The sequence below is a fragment of the Pinus tabuliformis genome, chromosome 3_1 (genome assembly GCF_031772625.1).
Source record: "Pinus tabuliformis cultivar Carrire ecotype Pingquan chromosome 3_1, CPIR1, whole genome shotgun sequence".
NCBI lineage: Eukaryota > Viridiplantae > Streptophyta > Pinopsida > Pinales > Pinaceae > Pinus > Pinus tabuliformis.
This window is the reverse complement of record NC_142301.1, coordinates 831,495,049-831,504,564: the sequence shown is the minus strand read 5'-3', so window position 1 is coordinate 831,504,564 and position 9,516 is coordinate 831,495,049. Positions and strand designations below refer to the sequence as shown.

The window sequence follows — 9,516 nt, the reverse complement described above, 5'->3', positions numbered from 1 at the left end:
TAATAATAATGGATTTTTAACTATGATTTTAAAAATATTGTAATTTTGAGATTGGGAAAAACAAGGTTATGAGAAATGATATTTTTTGTTTGTTTAGGGATTGGTTTTAAAAGTTTGATAGTAAGAAGTGACAATTTAATAAAAAATAAGGAGGTACTAGAAAGAAGTGACAATCTGATAAAAAATAAGGAGTTACTAGGAATGCAAACTTATAATGTCAATTCTTTAAAAAAACATAATTTTAACCACCAAAAATATATGTTATATGTCACACTATTTTTAAAATGGGATAAAAATAACTACTAAATACAATTTCTAAAAAATGGAGACTCTTTAGAATTATTTCACATCAATATTTACATTGGTAAATATAATTATTTATGTCAATTGGGTTGGTTGGGAGGAATGTTTGAGACCCTCCTCATTCAGGTTCAATTTCCACAAGTGACACGATGAGCTTTGATGAAATAGCTTTAATTCCATGATGTAACGGATTGAAACATGTATATTACCCATACAGAATATAAAGAGTATTTAAAGTCAATTAGAGTTATCTTGGGTGGTTTGTCAGAAGGGATCACTGCTTCTGCTTGGCTAAGTGCTCTTTTTCCTCGGACTTAAGGAAACAGGTCAATGGCACAAGACCAAGAGGCATTTGGCATGAGCGAAAGCTTGCCTCCTTACAGATCACCAGTGGGAAATTCTAGGTGGCGTGGTTTTCCTTGAATGACAATGATAAGTCAGCCTGCATTTGTAGAAGTAGCCAATGATGGCTATCCCTATTGCTGCTTTGACAACTAAATTATGATAGGTTTTCGCAATAAGGCTCAATGCATATACAATGTATGAAACATCACGTCTATGATAGTTGTATTGCTCATACACAACCCCACAATCACTTAACAATCAATATAAATGAAAAATAATTGGACGGATCCACGAGTGCTAGGACTGTAACGATCACCTCACCTCATACTTCAATGTGCCCTGCAACTGTAGTGAATCCCTGACCCAACTCATTTCTCATCGATGCTACACATAAAACTAGATCAGAGAGCAACGATTGCCGACAGACACCAAACTTTTCAGGTAGAGCACTTCTCTCAAGATAGGGAAATTGTCGTAGATACACAATCAGTTGGTTGAGAGAATATCTCAACCACACACCAATCTCGGAAACACAACAAAACTTTTAAATCTTGCATTACATTAAACACATATAAATACATTAATTATTGGTTTAAGATAAAAATATTATCTTAACCATACAAGCCAATTTGTTGAGAGAATATCTCAACCACACACCTAAATAGGACCTAAGATCTCGTATATCTAACAAACTCCTAAAGAAAGCTAATCACTTCATCACAAGACAAGTAGGAATTATATTTTCCAGGTCACCCCCTTAGTGACTATTTGTCTCAATTTCAATTAGCAAGATCTACATCTGGTCCAATATAGAAATTACACATTCTACCTTATTCATGCAAACATCATCAAATTTTTGATGTCCATATAAAGGAATAACTATCTATTGGAATGCATGAGTACCAACGACTACAACCGCCAGTCTACTAGGATGTTCAAGTTCATGTACATGGTTCAGTCAACCATTATTTGCATACTTTTACATGCACTTGTAAATCCCTTGCCATCATTGTCATCATGGGCTTTCTTGGATTACCCATAACCATGCTCTGGGTTTTCTCGGCTTACCCTAAACCACGCCTAGGGTTTTATTGGCTAACCCTAAACCATGCCTATAGGAATCCCTGTTCACTTCACTCTCACATGTGGTTTCTGATTTACCACAAACCTACACTACAAAGTGGGTTTTGGCTTACCACAAACCTACACTTCCAAAATGGTTTTAATATTACCATGAACTTTATAGGGGTATACATGACTCATCATGCTTACATTACACACTCTAATTCATGGAGTTACTAGGTACATACTTTCCAAAGATCACTGCAAAACATCATACTTGCTTACTAATACATGTGTGATTCACATTTCAACATAATATTGAGTCTGCTTTATTATTCAACAGACAATCCTTTACCTTGTTTGTCCATCTATTGTTGCTTCAACCAACTAATATCCACTACCACCATCACACTTTGGCAAAATTCTTCTGAAAGCATATACAAACTTAGTGTCTTCATCTTGAATATTTTTGACTTCAATTTGCAGATGTTAGAGTGGTCAATTCTAAGAAATTGCATTTACATGTTAAGTTTATCACGCTCAACATTTTTCAGTTGCAGAACCCAAAGAATTCAAGAAGACAATTCATTTCATCAAAGCATATACTAATTTTTGACATAGTGGAAGTTTTGGTTCCATATTCACCCATGTGGAATGATTATTCCTCGCGTTTCTTTACCTCTCATAAAACAAAAAAAATTGCTGATGTTGCAGCTTTTCTTATGGGCTTTGATGTGGCACACTGTTGCTCCTCAATGTAGCTCCTTAACAGGTCCACAAGTTTCTCCTCAATGCAACTCCTTAACTCTGATCCTTCCTCAATTAGCTCTTCAACACTTCGACCCTCCATCTCGATTATCGCCAATTTCTCAGTGAGACAGAAACCTTGTCCATTTTTTGGACATTGCTACTTTTGCTTACAGCCTTCATAGAACATCGCCTTTGATCCAAAGCGACTATTATCTCTGCAACACCGCCTTTTCAATCTCATTGATTTCAATGCATTTTTGAACAAATACAAGGAGATCTACATGAAATAGATCACACCACTACTCGCATATATTACATGCAATTCGTCTCTCAGGTGGACTCTCTAGCCTTCGTCAATGCCACATGCAGGTCGGCTCTACACACAGATTGGAAAACAACAAATTTGATGCAACTAATAGCGCCCATTCCATTGGAACCACACATAGATCGATGACTATTCAACGAGAATTTGCATTATGGGACTTTTGATGTCTAAAATGGGCCTCTTAAGGAAATTATAAAATAATAGTGGAAATAATAAAATAAGATTAGATTACATGATCAAATTTTAGAGGGAAAAAAAAACTATATTTTCAACTCATATTTTCAGCTTATCTCCCTATGGGTTTACTCAAATTTCGAATGGAAACACTCGTTGGATGCATAATTTTGTTCCTCATCCAAGGAGTACCCATGTTACATACTTTTAATGGACCATTCTACACGAAAATGGAAAATATATGAAAAACGTGATTGCAATCACGTTTTTTCATGTATTTCTCATTTTTCTTGTAGCATGGTCTATCAAAAGTATGCAACATGGGTACTCCTTCGATGAGGAATTAAATTTTGCGTCCAATGAATACTCCCACTCGAAATGTGATTAAAACCTTGGGGAGATAAGTTGAAAATATGAGTTGAAAAAGTAGTTTTATTGTTTTATTATTTTATTATTTTTAATCCTTTTACTTTTTCACTCCAAAAATGGTGAATCATCCCCCATGATTGACATCATCATACTGAATCATATTGGTTCTTATAAATTTTATTTTGGTTGTACATTTTTCTTAGGAGGCCCATTTTAGACCTCAAAATTCCCCTAATGACAACTACAACTGGAATTCTTCACAACTCTTCATTTCATACCATGTAAAATTTGTCAGTTCACTCGTTGGCTACACATCAACCTGCAATGCCAACAACACTCATGTTTGATGGCTCAATCACAACGCAGAAAGAAACTTATTGGGCCGAAACACCCACACGCTCAATGCATATATAATGTATGAAACATCACGTCTATGATAGTTGTATTGCTCATATGCAACTCCACAGTCACTTAACAATCAATATAAATGAGAAATGACTGGACAAATCCACAAGCACTACGACTGTAACCGTTACCTCACCTCATACTTTGATGTGCCTGCCACTACAATGACTCGCTGAGCGAACTCATTTATCATTGATGGTACGCATCAAGCTAGAGCATAGAGGAATGCTTGTTGAAAGACTACAAACTTTTCAGGAAAAGCCATTCTTTTCTTCCAAATATGATGGGAACACCCCCCTCCTTCCCCCCTCCCCCCCCCACCCCCCAACCAAAAAAAAAATACATGTTGCAAACATAAAAAGTATACTATGAAAACAAATACATACTCTCTTATCTTCCTCGGCCCATGAGGGGCCAAGGCCCAGCCCATACGAGCTCTAATACCAACAAATATTTTCTAAATGCACACTCTATTACATTGATCAACTAATATTACATATATACATGAAGTGTTGTCTCGAGATACGGAAATTGTCATGGACACACAATCAATTAGTTGAGTGAATATCTCAACCACACACCTATCTAGGCTAACTCCCTTTTAGGAGGGCCCAGGGGCATAGAGAGAGTGTAATTTATTGTTGCATAGTAGTGTGTTAGTTTGTATATGGAAGTGTGTATTATTTGTCAGTCAAACCTGTAGAGACAAGAGGGTTTATTGCAGGCTTGCGAATACTATCGATAGTGCACTTTCAACAGGAGGATGTCATTGATGCAGGGTCTGTTTGAGTCAAGATTCAAGCATCCTGTGGATTGAAGGTTGTTTTTGATGAAGATCTATAGATCCGCCTCAACCAACAGACGAGAGTCACGCCAAGTGAGATCTGTTGTGATTGATATAGTCAATTCTCGGGATTAATATCAGTTCATTGGATGGTTTAAACAGACCTGGCCTCACATACAAAGCCTCGCAATGAAATTGCATTGCGTCATACATGACTCTAAGCCTATTGGAATTCAATATGGGAAACACTGTGGCGAGTTATGAAGCTTGCAGATCACTGTAGAGTGTAGCTAAAGCGTGAAAATATCTTCATGGCGTCTTTGAGGGAAGTTTACTTTAGTTTCATCTCGAAGATTGTGGATGAGACTCATCTCAGAAATCTATGATCATGTGATTTGAAGCACTTATATTGCTTCATCAGTAGTCACATGATGCTTGCAGAAATTTCAAGCTCTTTCACTGCCTTTGTCATCGTGCAACTTGCTACAGTCAATGAACTATTGATGGCTAGACAACGATGGGAATCATCTATAGAAAAACATCGGAGGATGAGGATGCAGGTGGATAATTGTAGTTAAATTGTAGAACAAACGCTAAGGGATCTTCGCCATGTTTGATGATCATGTCGGAAATTGATAATAGCATGGTAAATCGCCATTGTTGCTTTGGTTCGATGCATTATGGGAAGTATGATATAGGCACAATTCCCCTTGGTTTTCTCAAACATTTTACGAAGAGTTGAGATTTGGAGAATTGCAGAGGTGTATTGGAAATCATGTAGGGACTGTTTATAATGGAAACCTAGGTTATGTGTTAGATTATGTGTGATGTAGTAGTTAAATTATTAGTATTGTAATTTGTTTGTAATACTGATGATGATGAACTTTCAAAATTAGATAAAAAGGTCATGTTGTAATAACTAGCTCTAGATACTTTTCGTGTCTAGATGACTCTTCTATACAACTAGCAAGTATAGCAGTTGGCACCCATGTATCTCGGTAGATGGGACTCGTCCATAGAATGACTAGTAGTTCTATTTTTATTGAAGTAGCTACTGTAAGAGATTGAGTAGGGTAAACTCAATATGGATGGTTGGCTAGATAGTTAGGAAGTTGGGGATCTAGGGAAGGGTCCCTCATTTGTTGAGGACGTGGGAGTGGTCTTCTCATGAGGTTATGCGACAGCTTGGAATGTTGTTCAATAATTGACTTCGGGAATTCTAGAGAGGAACTTGGGAATATAGTTTGCTGATTACACCTTTACAAGGGTTGTGAGACAACTTGATGGAGTTCGCTCTGTACGATTACGGAGATGTTTAAAGAAAGCTAATGACCCCATCACAAGACAAGTAAGAATTATATTTTCCAAGTTATATATATATATATATATATATATATATATCCCAAATTCTCAAATTCTCAAGAGATGTCTTTATGGCATTGAAATTTTTTCCACTACGTTTAATGGCTTGAATGTTGACTAAAAGCAAAAGTGCCGAAAAATTTGTCTGAAAACATTATTTTTACTGAAAAACAAGTGCAACCATCAACCATAAATATTTGAAAAAATAGTTTAAATAAAAAATAAAAAATTATATGAATATGCAAATTTTGCAAGCAAAGGTATACTTCCTAACATCGACTATGCTACACTCTTCACATATAATCCCATATTCTCATAGATTCAATTATGAAACCCCACTCACAATGGTCATTAATAATATTTTGCATGGCCTATCTTCATCTGCATTCAAAGAGTATGATAATGTGTAGTGTAAATGTGTGACAAAGGCGAAGAATGCATCCACTGGCAATTGACATAATCTATGAGGGAGAGTCCCACAAATTTAGGAGTTAACATATAACTTTTCATGGATTAAAATATAACATTGTTAGTCTTTTAGCTTAATTTTCTGCGCCTCATTAGAACTTGGTGGTGTGTACGGTAGTTTGAGATGGAAGTTTATATGGTTCATAATTTATTTATTTCACGAATTGTCGGCCCCGAAATTTGGGTGTCCCATCTGGAGTGGCGATCTCCGTATAAATATGGAGTGGAGATGGAAGTTTATATGGTTCATAATTTATTTATTTCACGAATTGTCGGCCCAGAAATTTGGGTGTCCCATATGGAGTGGCGATCTCCGTATAAATATATCAAAATGGTTCTTCTCTTCTTCCTCACCATGTGACACAATTTCTTTTGTTTTATGGGAAGCGACCAACACAAATAGGCGCAGTCGACACAATCCGGTTACATTACCTGTCATTCTGTGCGTTCGGCAAGACTTCTCTGTAACGTTGGCAGACGTCGCTTGACAGAAGGTGACGGCTAAGAAAGGCGGGCAGTTACCACTTGGAAAAAGATGATGATGTCAACAGATACAGGTATTATAGAATTCAATGAAGGATGGGATATTATTCAGAATGGCATCCTAAAGTTGATAAATATTCTCAAAACAGATTTAAAAGGCGATTTCCCTGTAACGGAGTACATTAACATTTATACAACTGTGTACAAAATGTGCACCCAAAGGCGTCCTTATGTGTACTCACAACAACTCTATGACAAGTACAGGATTTCATTGGAAGAATACGTTGCTGTCACAGTATTGCCAGCTTTAGGGGAAGTGCATGATCAGTTCCTGTTGAAAGAAGTTGAGAAATGTTGGGGAAATTATCACAAGGTGCTGGTTAGACTCATCTCAAATATGTTCATTTATTTGGATCTTTACTTCGTGAGGCAAAACTCCCTGGTTTCGCTAGTAAAAGTTGGAGTGATGTGTTTCCGTGACGTGGTGTATCACGGTATCAAGATTAATGTGAAGAATGTGGTGATTGAGTTGATTAATCGTGAGCGCGAGGGAGAACAAATTGATCGCGCTTTGTTGAGAAACATTGTGAATTTTTTTGTGGAAATGGGAATGGATCGCTTGGATTTGTACCAAAAAGACTTTGAAGCTCCCATGTTGGAAGATACTGGAGCTTACTACTCTAGGAAGGGTTCATTATGGATATTAGAGGAGGATTCGTGTCCTGACTATATGATAAAGGCCGAAGAATGTTTGAGACGTGAGAAAGAAAGAGTTGCTCACTATTTGCATTCCAGCAGCGAGCAGAAGTTATTAGAGAAAGTAGAAAATGAAATCCTCTCCCGCTACTATATTCAACTTTTGGAAAATAAGTATTCGGGGTGTCATGTTTTGCTTACAAACGACAAGAAAGACGATCTTTCGAGAATGTACAGGCTGTTCTGTAGAATACCTCAAAGCTTGGAACCTTTTGCAAGTATTTTTAAACAGCATGTAATCAGCGAAGGAATAAAATTATTTAAATGGGTGGAAGATGTTGTCAAGAATAAGAATAATAATATAGATGACATTCCAGCACATGAGTTTGTGGAGAAGATTATTGAAGTGCATGATAAGTGTAGTGGTTACGTTGTGGAGGCATTTCAAAGAAGCAATATTTTTTATAAAGCCTTGAGGGACGCATTTGAAGTAATATGTGATAAAAAAGTCGAAGAAAGCACATGTGCAGAGTTTCTGGCTACATTTTGTGACAACGTGCTTAAAAAGAGCGGTTTAAGTGATGATCATATTGAGGGTATTCTTGAAAAGGCGGCGAATCTCCTTCAGTATGTTAGTGATAGAGATTTGTTTGCTGAATTTTACAGGAAAAAACTAGCTTCCAGATTACTACACCATAAAAGCGCAAATGAGAGCCATGAACGAGCCATGTTGTCAAAGATAAAGGATCAATATGGTCTCCAGCTAACGTCAAAGATGCAGGGCATGGTTAATGATTTCACACTGGCAAGGGAGACTCAACCTGACTTCAACACATATCTTCATGATTATTCAAATGTGCATCCTGGAATAGAGTTGACTGTTACAGTATTAAATAATGGGTTCTGGCCAACCTACAAGTTATTCAACCTCAATCCACCAGCGGAAATTCTTAAATGTATTAGGGCGTATGAAGGCTTTTACTCTACAAAATATCAGCATCGTAAACTTACATGGATGTATTGTTTGGGAAATTGTAAACTTATAGGAAACTTTGATACTAAGCCAATAGAAATTGCAGTATCAACCAACCAGGCAGTCATGCTTTTATTGTTCAATGATTTTGAAAGATTGAGCTGTGAAGAAATCAGTTCACAATTAAATTTGCGAGAGGAGGATGTTATTAGACTGCTTCATTCATTTGTATGTGGAAAGTACAAGATTATTTTGAAGGAGCCGGTGACTCAAACAATAACAAAAACTGATAGTTTTGAATTCAATGCTAGCTTCACCTGCAAATCTGCGAGGATTAAGATTTCACTTCCACAAATGGATGAGAAGAAGAGAGTCAGCGAGGTTGTAGATGGCGATAGATGCCATGCCATCGATGCTGCAATAGTTCGGACGATGAAGGCTAGAAAAGTCTTGAGCAGTCAGGAATTATTCGTTGAATGCGTTGAGCAACTGCAAGCCACGTTCAAACCAAAAGTTAAATTAATGCAGAAGCAGATTGAAGATCTGATTTCAAGGGAGTTCATAGAACGGGACAAAGAAAATTCTAATATCATTCGATATATAGCATAAAAGAAATTGCTCAATATACATGGTATCATTTTCGGGTATTGTTTTAACCCTACATTTTCAGTCATTCATTTGCAGGATACGAAACTTTTCAAATGACTTTGAACATATTGTTTTGTAGAATTTGATTTTATCTAAATTATTATTCCTGCCGTTGTAGAATTAGATTTTATGTAGCCTGGCGTTGTAGAATTAGATTTTATGTAGCCGTGATATAACCAGTTTGGTATCTGCATTGACTATTATTTTCTAGATTATTTTATATCTTATTTCTTATGGTGTTATTGGTTGCCTAGGCTCTCATCTTCTTGAGTCATCATTATAAGCTTATATTTGGCTGGAAACAGAAGTTAAACCATGGATTGTCCCGTCTCTTTTGTCAAAAATTGAACCAATTTTATTTGAAACAAA

At 36.6% G+C, this 9,516-nt stretch overlaps 1 pseudogene; it reads left to right on the top strand.

The window, feature by feature from the left end:
• Positions 1-6,885: 6,885 nt before the first annotated feature.
• LOC149190066 (cullin-1 pseudogene) lies at positions 6,886-9,108 on the top strand (annotated as a pseudogene).
• The last annotated feature ends 408 nt before the right edge of the window (positions 9,109-9,516 follow it).